This window comes from Zea mays, chromosome 10 (genome assembly GCF_902167145.1).
Source record: "Zea mays cultivar B73 chromosome 10, Zm-B73-REFERENCE-NAM-5.0, whole genome shotgun sequence".
Lineage (NCBI taxonomy): Eukaryota > Viridiplantae > Streptophyta > Magnoliopsida > Poales > Poaceae > Zea > Zea mays.
In genome coordinates, this window is record NC_050105.1 from 52,839,238 (window position 1) to 52,852,201 (window position 12,964).

Sequence of the window (12,964 nt, forward strand, 5' to 3'; positions counted from 1 at the left end):
AACAGCAAGGGTTTCACCAGGCACTTCAGGAGTTTCAATAGTTTTCTTTGGGGTTATGCTTGAAGATTTAATTGTCTCCAAAACATCTAGCACATTAACCATTCTTTTTCTTTTCGGAGTCACTGTTGGCCCCTTTTGACTTTTTGCTACCTCGATTTCTCCTGAAGGACTCAAAATTTCTGATATTTTTACTTCTTCAGCTGATATTTTTACTTCTTCAGCCCTCGGTTCTTCTTTCTTTTCTGTCGATGGCACTTCGGCCAGCTCTACGATTTTTGGCAGTGGAGTTGGTTCTCTAGCTTCGGTGGCCGTAGAGGTCTCACCGGCGAACTCAGGCACCGTGGCTGGTTCAATAGAGCGTGGCCGGTGTGTGAGAACCTTTACCCTTTTTCTCTTCGGCGCTGGCTCGCTAGGAGCGGCTGAAGCAGTTTCTTTTGCAGAAGTTGTGCTTTTTCTTTTTTGACCCCGCGATGGATAGCGGTAGTCGGGGTAGACAAACCCAATTGCGTCAAATACTCGGTTGAGTCTTTTCTTCTTTCGGCCTCCGAAGGCCGCTGATAATGCAGTGTCTTTGGCCTTTGAATATACCCCAAGCAATTCATCACTTACAGTCTCAATGCTCTTTAACCAATCATCATTTGGCTCAACGAATTTGTCTCTATACTTGAATGTGTACTTCAGCCTGACTAGTCCACCTTCATCAGTTTCTTTAACAGTTTCTTTCGGCATTTCCCAGTTATCTGCAAGTGGCCATACTCTGAAGGCAATGTGTTCTTGTATTAAATCCCTTGTCCCAATAAAAGAGCAGACTACGCCGAAGGCCCTTTGGCATTCTTCGGCTACTTCATCCATTTCTACCTTCGGTTTCCGGAGTCCAAAGCGCTGCCAGATAGGGTACATGATGATATCTTTAATATCTTCTTGAGAGCACCTAGAGGGGGGGGGGTGAATAGGTGATCCTGTAAAAGTTCAAAACTTAAGCCACAAAAACTTGTTAAGGGTTAGCACAAGTATGGCCAAGTGGCTAGAGAGAACTCAAAACACGATAACCACAAGAAAGCAATCACAGAGTTGACACGGTGGTTATCCCGTGGTTCGGCCAAGTACAAAACTTGCCTACTCCACGTTGTGGCGTCCCAACGGACGAGAGTTGCACTCAACTCCTCTCAAGTGATCCAATGATCAACTTGAATACCACGGTGTTTTTCTTTCCTTTGATCTTTTCCCGTTTGCGAGGAATCTCCACAACTTGGAGTCTCTCGCCCTTACACTTGAGTTCACAAAGAAATACGGAGTAAGGTGGGAATGAGCAACGCACACAAGACTCGAAAATCAGAGCAACAACACGCACACAAGTCGCAACAAGAGCTCGCAACGCAACACAAAGAGTTCACAACTCCACAAGAGCTCTATATGCTATCACAATGAAACGAATGCGTGAGATTGATGTCTTGGTGCTTAGAAGAGTTGTAGGAATGCTTGGTGTGCTCCTCCATGCGCCTAGGGGTCCCTTTTATAGCCCCAAGGCAGCTAGGAGCCGTTGGGAACAAATCTGGAAGGCCATCTTTGCCTTCTGTCTCGTGGCGCACCGGACAGTCCGGTGCACACCGGACACTGTCCGGTGCCCGATTTGTTTCCTTAAACAACGCATCCGACCGTTGCTGTCTGAGTCAGATCTGCGCACAGTTGGCGCACCGGACATGTCCGGTGCACACCGGACAGTCCGGTGCTTCCTTCCGACCGTTGGCTCGGCCACGTGTCGCGCGCCGATCGCGCGGCCGACCGTTGGCCCGGCCGACCGTTGGCTCACCGGACAGTCCGGTGCACACCGGACAGTCCGGTGAATTTTAGCCGAAGTCGCCGGAGAAAAACCCGAGAGCGGCCTCTTCGGCCGAGGCAGCCTGGCGCACCGGACACTGTCCGGTGCACCACCGGACAGTCCGGTGCCCCAGACCGAAACAGCCTCTTGGCTGTACACAGCCAAGTCTTCTCTTCTCTTCTTCTTTCTGTTTCTAACACTTAGACAAGAATATTAGTACACAAAACCAATGTACTAAGGCTTAGAAACATACCTTTACTTGTGATTTGCACTTTGTTCATCCATGAGCATATTTTCACATTTAAGCCCTTGTGTTTGCACTCAATCACCAAAATACTTAGAAATGGCCCAAGGGCACATTTCCCTTTCAATCTCCCCCTTTTTGGTGATTTATGCCAACACAACATAAAGCAACTAGAACAAGTGCAAAATCACTTCAAATAAAAACTAACTTTGAGTTTTATTCAATTTTGTCATATATGGATCATCCTTTGCCACCACTTGGTTTGTTTTTGCAAATCAAACTCAAATCTCTATCTCTAAGTCAAACACACATGATGAAGTATAAAGAGAGTCATTCCAAAAGAGATTGATCAAAGATTTCAAAAACTCCCCCTATTTCCCATAATCAACACTTCTCCCCACAAGAAGCCAACTTCTGACAATAGAGACAATAAAAGCTTTTGACAAAACAAAAACTCTATTCTACTATTTTCAAAATCTCTCAAGTGGTAGCTGATCCATTTATCACTTTGGCCTTTATTTTCTCCCCCTTTGGCATCAAGCACCAAAACGGGATTAATCTTGGCCTATTAACCCCATTGCCTCACCAAAGTCTTCAATTAAGAGCAAATGGCAATAAGATTTCATGAGATGAACTTGGAATTAGTTACCCTCTCATCGGAGTGCAGTGGAAGTCTTTCATGGTCCAAGTCCACCTTTTCCCTTTCAATCCTCCTTCGAGACTAAATTATCAAACTCAAGCACATGGTTAGTCTCAAAGGGTCAAGTTGTAACACATCTCCCCCTACACATGTGCATCACTTTGCAACGGACTTGTGAGGTCCAGGGAGTGTTTGTACAACTTGAGCACCATAATAAGCAACATAATGCAAAAAGGAACATGATCAAAAGCATAACTACATGTATGCTACAATTCAATCCAAGTTCCGCGAATCTAAGACATTTAGCTCACTACGCAGCCTGCAAAAGGTCTTCTCATCTAGAGGCTTGGTAAAGATATCGGCTAGCTGGTTCTCGGTGCTAACATGAAACACTTCGATATCTCCCTTTTGCTGGTGGTCTCTCAAAAAGTGATGCCGGATGTCTATGTGCTTTGTGCGGCTGTGTTCAACAGGATTCTCCGCCATGCGGATAGCACTCTCATTGTCACATAGGAGTGGGACTTTGCTCAGATTGTAGCCAAAGTCCCTGAGGGTTTGCCTCATCCAAAGTAGTTGCGCGCAACACTGTCCTGCGGCAACGTACTCGGCCTCAGCGGTGGATAGGGCAACGGAAGTTTGTTTCTTAGAGTTCCATGACACCAGGGACCTTCCTAAGAATTGGCACGTCCCCGATGTACTCTTCCTATCGACCTTACATCCAGCATAGTCGGAGTCTGAGTATCCAACTAAGTCAAAGGTAGACCCCTTTGGATACCAGAGCCCGAAGCAAGGCGTAGCAACCAAATATCTAAGAATTCGCTTCACCGCCACTAAGTGACACTCCTTAGGATCGGATTGAAATCTAGCACACATGCATACGCTAAGCATAATGTCTGGTCTACTAGCACATAAATAAAGCAAAGAACCTATCATTGACCGGTATGCTTTTTGATCAACGGACTTACCTCCTTTGTTGAGGTCGGTGTGTCCGTCGGTCCCCATCGGAGTCTTTGCGGGCTTGGCGTCCTTCATCCCAAACCGCTTTAGCAGATCTTGCGTGTACTTCGTTTGGGAGATGAAGGTGCCGTCCTTGAGTTGCTTCACTTGGAACCCAAGGAAGTAGTTCAACTCGCCCATCATCGACATCTCGAATTTCTGCGTCATCACCCTGCTAAACTCTTCACAAGACTTTTGGTTAGTAGAACCAAATATTATGTCATCAACATAAATTTGGCACACAAACAAATCACCATCACATGTCTTTGTAAAAAGAGTTGGATCGGCCTTCCCAACCTTGAAAGCATTAGCAAGTAAAAAGTCTCTAAGGCATTCATACCATGCTCTTGGGGCTTGCTTAAGTCCATAGAGCGCCTTAGAGAGCTTACACACATGGTCGGGGTACCGTTCATCCTCGAAGCCAGGGGGTTGCTCCACATACACCTCCTCCTTGATTGGCCCGTTGAGGAAGGCGCTCTTCACATCCATTTGAAACAACCTGAAAGAATGGTGAGCGGCATATGCTAGCAAGATACGAATTGATTCTAGCCTAGCCACAGGAGCAAAAGTCTCCTCGAAATCCAAACCTGCGACTTGGGCATAACCTTTTGCCACAAGTCGAGCCTTGTTCCTCGTCACCACCCCGTGCTCGTCCTGTTTGTTGCGGAACACCCACTTGGTTCCCACAACATTTTGCTTCGGACGAGGCACCAGTGTCCAAACTTCATTGCGCTTGAAGTTGTTTAACTCCTCTTGCATGGCCAACACCCAGTCCGGATCTAGCAAGGCCTCTTCTACCCTGAAAGGCTCAATAGAAGAGACAAAGGAGTAATGCTCACAAAAATTAACTAATCGAGATCGAGTAGTTACTCCCTTGCTAATGTCACCCAGAATTTGATCGACGGGATGATCCCTTTGAATCATCGCTCGAACTTGGGTTGGAGGTGCCGGTAGCGCTTCTTCCTCCATCACTTGATCACCTTGTGCTCCCCCTTGATCACACGCCTCCTTTTGATGAACCTGTTCACCGTCTTGAGTCGGGGGATGCACCATAATTGAGGAAGAAGGTTGATCTTGCTCATCTTGTTCCTGTGGCCGTACTTCTCCAATCGCCATGGTCCGTATAGCGGCCGTCGGAACATCTTCTTCATCTACATCATCACAATCAACAACTTGCTCTCTTGGAGAGCCATTAGTCTCATCAAATACAACGTCGCTAGAGACTTCAACCAAACCCGATGATTTGTTGAAGACTCTATACGCCTTTGTATTTGAGTCATAACCTAATAAAAACCCTTCTACAGCTTTGGGAGCAAACTTAGAATTTCTACCCTTCTTCACTAGAATGTAGCATTTACTCCCAAATACACGAAAGTACGATACATTGGGTTTGTTACCGGTTAGTAGCTCATACGACGTCTTCTTGAGGAGGCGATGAAGGTAGACCCTGTTGATGGCGTGGCACGCCGTGTTCACGGCTTCCGTCCAAAAGCACTCGGGGGTCTTGAACTCTCCTAGCATCGTCCTCGCCATGTCGATGAGCGTCCTGTTCTTCCTCTCTACCACACCATTTTGCTGTGGTGTGTAGGGAGCGGAGAACTCGTGTTTGATCCCTTCCTCTTCAAGGAACTCCTCCACTTGAAGGTTCTTGAACTCGGACCCGTTGTCGCTTCTTATCTTTTTCACTTTGAGCTCAAACTCATTTTGAGCTCTCCTGAGGAAGCGTTTGAGAGTCCCTTAGGTTTCGGATTTTTCCTGCAAAAAGAACACCCAAGTGAAGCGGGAAAAGTCATCAACAATAACTAAACCATACTTACTTCCTCCTATGCTCAGATAGGCGACAGGTCCGAAGAGGTCCATATGCAGCAGCTCCAGGGGTCTTGAAGTGGTCATCACGTTCTTGCTGTGATGCGCTCCTCCCACCTGTTTCCCTGCTTGACAAGCTGCACAAGGTCTATCTTTTTCGAAATGAACATTGGTTAGACCTATCACGTGTTCTCCCTTTAGAAGCTTGTGAAGGTTCTTCATCCCCACATGTGCTAAGCGGCGATGCCACAGCCAGCCCATGCTAGTCTTAGCTATTAAGCATGCATCTAGACCGGCCTCTTCTTTTGCAAAGTCAACTAAATAAAGTTTGCCGTCTAATACACCCTTAAAAGCTAGTGAACCATCACTTCTTCTAAAGACAGACACATCTACATTTGTAAATAGACAATTATACCCCATATGACATAATTGACTCATAGATAGCAGATTATATCCAAGAGACTCAACTAAAAACACATTAGATATGGAGTGCTCATTAGAAATTGCAATTTTACCTAAACCTTTTACCTTGCCTTGATTCCCATCACCGAATATAATTGAATCCTGGGAATTCTTATTCTTGACGTAGGAAGTGAACATCTTCTTCTCCCCCGTCATATGGTTTGTGCATCCGCTGTCGATAATCCAGCTTGATCCCCCGGATGCATAAACCTGCAAGGCAAATTTAGGCTTGGGACTTAGGTACCCAACTCTTGTTGGGTCCTACAAGGTTAGTACAAATTTCCTTAGGGACCCAAATGCAAGTTTTGTCTCCCTTGCATTTTGCCCCTAGCTTCCTAGCAACAATTTTCTTATCCTTTCTACAAATTGCAAAGGAAGCATTCAAAACACAATAAATTGTAGAAGGTTCATTCACTACTTTCCTAGGAGCATGAATAACATTCTTTCTAGGCACATGATGAATAGCATTTCTCCTAGACATATTTCTACCATGCATAACATGAGAACTAGAAGCAGTCATGGCATAAGAGTCATAAGCATGTGAATCAAACACATCATGACCTCTAAAAGCATTTCTAGAATATCTCCTATCATAGTACATAAAAGCATGGTTCTTTTGCACATTACTAGCCATAGGGGCCTTCCCTTTCTCCTTGGCGGGAATGGGAGCCTTATGGCTTGTTAAGTTCTTAGCTTCTCTCTTGAAGCCAAGTCCATCCTTAATTGAGGGGTGTCTACCAATTGTGTAGGCATCCCTTGCAAATTTTAGCTTATCAAAATCATTCTTGCTAGTCTTAAGTTGAGCATTAAGACTAGCCAGTTCATCATTAAGCTTGGAAATTGAAACTAGGTGTTCACTACAAGCATCAACGTCAAAATCTTTACACCTAGTGCAAATTGTAATATTTTCAACACAAGAGTTGGATTTATGTGCTTCTACTAGTTTAGCATTTAAGTCATCATTAATGCTCTTTAATTTAGAAATTGAATCATGGCATGTTGACACTTCACAAGCAAGCATTTCATTTCTCTTAATTTCTAATGCAAGGGATTTTTGAGCCTCTACAAACTTATCATGTTCTTCATACAACAAATCCTCTTGCTTTTCTAAAAGTATATTCTTTTCATTCAAGGCATCAATTAATTCATTAATTTTGTCTATCTTAGATCTATCTAAGCCTTTGAACAAACATGAATAATCTACTTCATCCTCATCACTAGATTCTTCATCACTAGAAGAATCATAAGTATTAGCATTACGAGTGATTACCTTCTTTTCCCTTGCCATAAGGCATGTGTGACGCTCGTTGGGGAAGAGGGTTGATTTGTTGAAGGCAGTGGCGGCGAGTCCTTCATTGTCGGAGTCGGACGAGGAGCAATCCGAGTCCCACTCCTTGCCTAGATGCGCCTCGCCCTTTGCCTTCTTGTAATGCTTCTTCTTTTCCCTCTTGTTTCCCTTTTCCTGGTCACTTTCATTATCAGGACAGTTAGCAATAAAATGACCAAGCTTACCGCATTTGAAGCATGATCGCTTCCCCTTGGTCTTAGTCTTGCTCGGCTGTCCATTGCGACCCTTTAGCACCGTCTTGAAGCGCTTAATGATGAGAGCCATTTCTTCATCATTAAGCCCGGCCGCCTCAATTTGCGCCACCTTGCTTGGTAGTGCCTCCTTGCTCCTCGATGCCTTGAGAGCAATGGGTTGAGGCTCGTGGATTGGACCGTTCAACGCGTCATCGACGTACCTTGCCTCCTTGATCATCATCCGCCCGCTTACAAATTTTCCAAGAATTTCTTCGGGCGACATTTTGGTGTACCTGGGATTCTCACGAATATTATTCACCAAATGAGGATCAAGAACAGTAAAGGACCTTAGCATTAGGCGGACGACGTCGTGGTCCGTCCATCGCGTGCTTCCATAGCTCCTTATCTTGTTGACAAGGGTCTTGAGCCGGTTGTATGTTTGAGTTGGCTCCTCGCCCCTTATCATCGCAAACCGTCCAAGCTCGCCCTCCACCAACTCCATTTTGGTGAGCAAGGTAGCGTCATTTCCCTCATGAGAGATCTTGAGGGTATCCCAGATTTGCTTGGCGTTATCCAAGCCACTCACTTTATTATATTCATCCCTGCACAATGAGGCTAGAAGAACAGTAGTAGCTTGTGCATTCTTATGGATTTGCTCATTAATGAATATAGGACTATCCAAACTATTAAAGTGCATTCCACTATCTACAATCTCCCATATGCTAGGATGGAGAGAGAATAGGTGACTACGCATTTTGTGGCTCCAAAATCCGTAGTCCTCCCCATCAAAGTGTGGGGGCTTGCCGAGTGGAATAGAAAGCAAATGTGAATTTGAACTTTGCGGAATACGAGAGTAGTCAAAAGAAAAGTTAGAATTAACCGGTTTCCTTTGTTTGTCGTGGTCGTCGTCCTTTTGGGAAGAAGAGGACTCATCGCTGTCGTAGTAGACGATCTCCTTGATGCGTCTTGTCTTCTTCTTCTTCCCATCTCTTCGCTTGTGGCCCGAGCCCGAGTCATTGGACTTGTCATCCCTTGGCTCGTTGACGAAGGACTCCTTCTCCTTGTCGTTGATCACAATTCCCTTCCCCTTAGGATCCATCTCTTCGGGCGGTTAGTCCCTTTCTTGAAGAGAACGGCTCTGATACCAATTGAGAGCACCTAGAGGGGGGGGGGGTGAATAGGTGATCCTGTAAAAGTTCAAAACTTAAGCCACAAAAACTTGTTAAGGGTTAGCACAAGTATGGCCAAGTGGCTAGAGAGAACTCAAAACACGATAACCACAAGAAAGCAATCACAGAGTTGACACGGTGGTTATCCCGTGGTTCGGCCAAGTACAAAACTTGCCTACTCCACGTTGTGGCGTCCCAACGGACGAGAGTTGCACTCAACTCCTCTCAAGTGATCCAATGATCAACTTGAATACCACGGTGTTTTTCTTTCCTTTGATCTTTTCCCGTTTGCGAGGAATCTCCACAACTTGGAGTCTCTCGCCCTTACACTTGAGTTCACAAAGAAATACGGAGTAAGGTGGGAATGAGCAACGCACACAAGACTCGAAAATCAGAGCAACAACACGCACACAAGTCGCAACAAGAGCTCGCAACGCAACACAAAGAGTTCACAACTCCACAAGAGCTCTATATGCTATCACAATGAAACGAATGCGTGAGATTGATGTCTTGGTGCTTAGAAGAGTTGTAGGAATGCTTGGTGTGCTCCTCCATGCGCCTAGGGGTCCCTTTTATAGCCCCAAGGCAGCTAGGAGCCATTGGGAACAAATCTGGAAGGCCATCTTTGCCTTCTGTCTCGTGGCGCACCGGACAGTCCGGTGCACACCGGACACTGTCCGGTGCCCGATTTGTTTCCTTAAACAGCGCATCCGACCGTTGCTGTCTGAGTCAGATCTGCGCACAGTTGGCGCACCGGACATGTCCGGTGCACACCGGACAGTCCGGTGCTTCCTTCCGACCGTTGGCTCGACCACGTCTCGCGCGCCGATCGCGCGGCCGACCGTTGGCCCGGCCGACCGTTGGCTCACCGGACAGTCCGGTGCACACCGGACAGTCCGGTGAATTTTAGCCGAAGTCGCCGGAGAAAAACCCGAGAGCGGCCTCTTCGGCCGAGGCAGCCTGGCGCACCGGACACTGTCCGGTGCACCACCGGACAGTCCGGTGCCCCAGACCGAAACAGCCTCTTGGCTGTACATAGCCAAGTCTTCTCTTCTCTTCTTCTTTCTGTTTCTAACACTTAGACAAGAATATTAGTACACAAAACCAATGTACTAAGGCTTAGAAACATACCTTTACTTGTGATTTGCACTTTGTTCATCCATGAGCATATTTTCACATTTAAGCCCTTGTGTTTGCACTCAATCACCAAAATACTTAGAAATGGCCCAAGGGCACATTTCCCTTTCACTTCTCGAACCTTCAAATCATTTTTTACATAGAACCATTCTTTCATCCATTCCCCGGGCCATCTCTTCCGAAAGGTTGGCACGAGACAACTTGATCCAGAGCGAGCACCGAAGTTGTAACAACCAAAGTTGTTATGATATTGCTCCTTACCCCAGGGCTTCGTCTCATATACTAACTCATGTATATTGCAGAAGCTTTTCGCACTTGGTTCCAGGCTCTGGCTCTTCACGGCCCAGACGAAGACTCCCATTCTTATTATTGCTTCAGGGGTAAGTTGATGAAGATAAACCTGATATATTTTCAGAACTTCTACCACAAACCTGCTTAAAGGGAATCGTAGCCCAGCTTTAAAAAAGCTTCGGAAGATCACGACTTCATTATCTTCGGGAGTCGGCACAGTCTTCTCTCCGTCATCTGCCCTCACGATGGATATATCTCGAAAATATCTTCCCCTCATGTTTTCAAGGTGACTTTGTCCAATAGTTGATTTTCCGAAGACTGAATGGCTTGGTCGCCATGGTCGATCTTCGGAATCCTCACCTCCGCTGTCTGCGTCATAACTATCAGTTTCACCAGTATCTTCAGATAAGCCTTCCAAAATTTCCCTAGTAATTTTCTCTGTATTTGTTTTTGCTATTGATTCAATGAAGCCCGGATTTTTCTCCTCAGAAAGGCTCAGCTTCACTCCGGCAACAACTTTCTTTTCCTGAGACATCCCTTCAGAAGTCCTTTTAAAAAGTGCTTTTTGGTCCGAAGCTTAAAATCTAGAGAGGCAGTCAAATATTTGTGGACAGAAAGCTATTTGAGCAGGCAGAGCAAATGGCAAGATAGCGTGCCAAATGAGCTTGTGGTGAGCCCTTATTTATACACCCAGTATGTCGAAAACTGGAGGGTCCCGCTTCTCAATGACTGTTGCTATTCTAGCAAAAGGAAGGTGTTTTTTCGGACCTTCGGCTCATAGCCTTCGTCCGTATCGCAATATAAATTTATCTTTACAATAAATTAATATTGCGAGGGGCTACTGTTGGGGGGCCTTCGGCTTCCGAAGGTCCTCAAAAACATGATTTGACAATGTTTTCCAAGAGAAATATGTAAACAGGTACCTTCGAAGTTAGATTGCGGGTATAAAAAAGCACGGTTAAAGACGAAGCTTGACTGGGACGAAAGGCGATCACGACGAAGGATAAGACGATCACGAAGCTATGTGCAGAAAAGCTTCGGCATAACGGCAGAAAAGGGGAACCGACTTAAAGATGAAAAGCCAAATTAGACCTCGAAGAATTACTATAGAGTTATTGTTAAATGTAATGGGTATTAATGTAATTTTGCATGGGATGCGACCCGTGCCTATAAATAGGTGAACAGTATTCCTGTACTGGTGACGGGGATTTGGCATTTGCTTTTGCATCACACCTGTATTCACATTCCTTCAAGCCGAAGGTACATTTGTAATTTACCGTTGTTTACATAAGTAATATAAGTGAAAATAAATTAATAACAATGTTTACAGAGATTATGTTATTTTCTGTATTCTGTGTTTGAATGTTCTTTATCTTTTATCATGATCATGAAGGTTTGTCCTTCATGACCTTCGTCCGAAATCCATTATATCCGAAGGGAAATAATGATCCAAAGGACGAAGGGTTTTGATATTTAACATTTTGTGTTGCCTTGTTCTTGATTCATAGCATTTGAGAACAAGTCCCCAACATGAATGATTTTTGATTGCTCATGATTGATTTTGAATGTTTAATAGCATTTCTTCTTAAATGAAAATCCTAGTAAATAATATAATAATTATTAGTCCAAAAATAAATACTTTATTTATAAATAATTTTGTTTAATTATTATGAATTTTAGGGTTATTTTAAATTGTTTTTGAAATTAGAAAATAAATAAAAAAAGAAAAAGAAAACTAAACCCTAACCCTAAAGCCCATTAGGGGCCCATCAAGTAGTGGCCGCCGCCCCTGGTTCCCTCTTCCCTGCCTCTTCCCTAGCCACCGCCGCCCCTAATCCCCTCCCCTTCTCTCTCTCAGGCACGGGCCCCACCCGGCCTTCTCAGTCACACGCCGCTCCCTTCTCTCCCTGGCCGCCGCCACCTGCCAGCACGGCAGCACGCGCCCAGCGTCGTGCGCCCTGACGCGCCCAGGCGCCCAAGCCAGAAGCCGCCAGGCCCCAACCGCTACCCCGACCCTGCGCAACACCCACGACCGAACCACCGTGACCGTTTCCTCTTCTCTCTCCCTCCATTCAAGCTCCATGAATGCCATCAATGGCATGACGCCGACCGCCGTTTCTCCTCCCCATTACCGCTCTCCATTGACGTCATGGAAGAAACCGACGCCATTGATAGCGCCATGAAGCACCCTGGCCGCCCTCTCCTCTCCCTCCATCTCCTCTATAAAACTGACGCCGAGCTCCTCTCTTCTCCTCCCTACCCAAGCTCGCCCCCTATTCTCTCTCACTCTCCTCGTCGTTAGAGCCGCCGCCGTCACCGGAGTTCACCACACCGTTGTCGGAGCCCGTGGAGCTCGCCGGAGCTACGCACCTGTTGTACCGAGCCTTCGCCTAGACGCACGCCCAAGCTCGTCCGCCGTTCGTCCCAAGGTTGAAGACAACCCCAAAATGTTGATTTATTTTCTAAAGCATGTTTTGAATTAATTTATGAATCTTGTGAATTATCGTTGTAATATTGAGATGATGTGATTTGGCGATTCACGTGTATGATTTTAGAAATTTCGATGTATACGTGTAGCCAAAATCGAACCCCGCGACAATGCTTTGAATATGTGTATGATTTTATAATTTTAAAAATGAACACGGTCACTATTCACTACCTAGGTAATTTCATACTAGAAAATGTTTACAGATTGAATTTCGCTTTAGTGTGTGTGGAACGATAATTGTTAGTAGTATTTTAAGTGTAAACTTATTGACATGAAGAAATAGAAGAAATACTAAGCCACATATTCTGGTCAAATGAAGATATAGATTTTACTATTCATGTATTCATAAGTATATCACTTAATTACTTAGAATTAGTAAAAATACTTATGT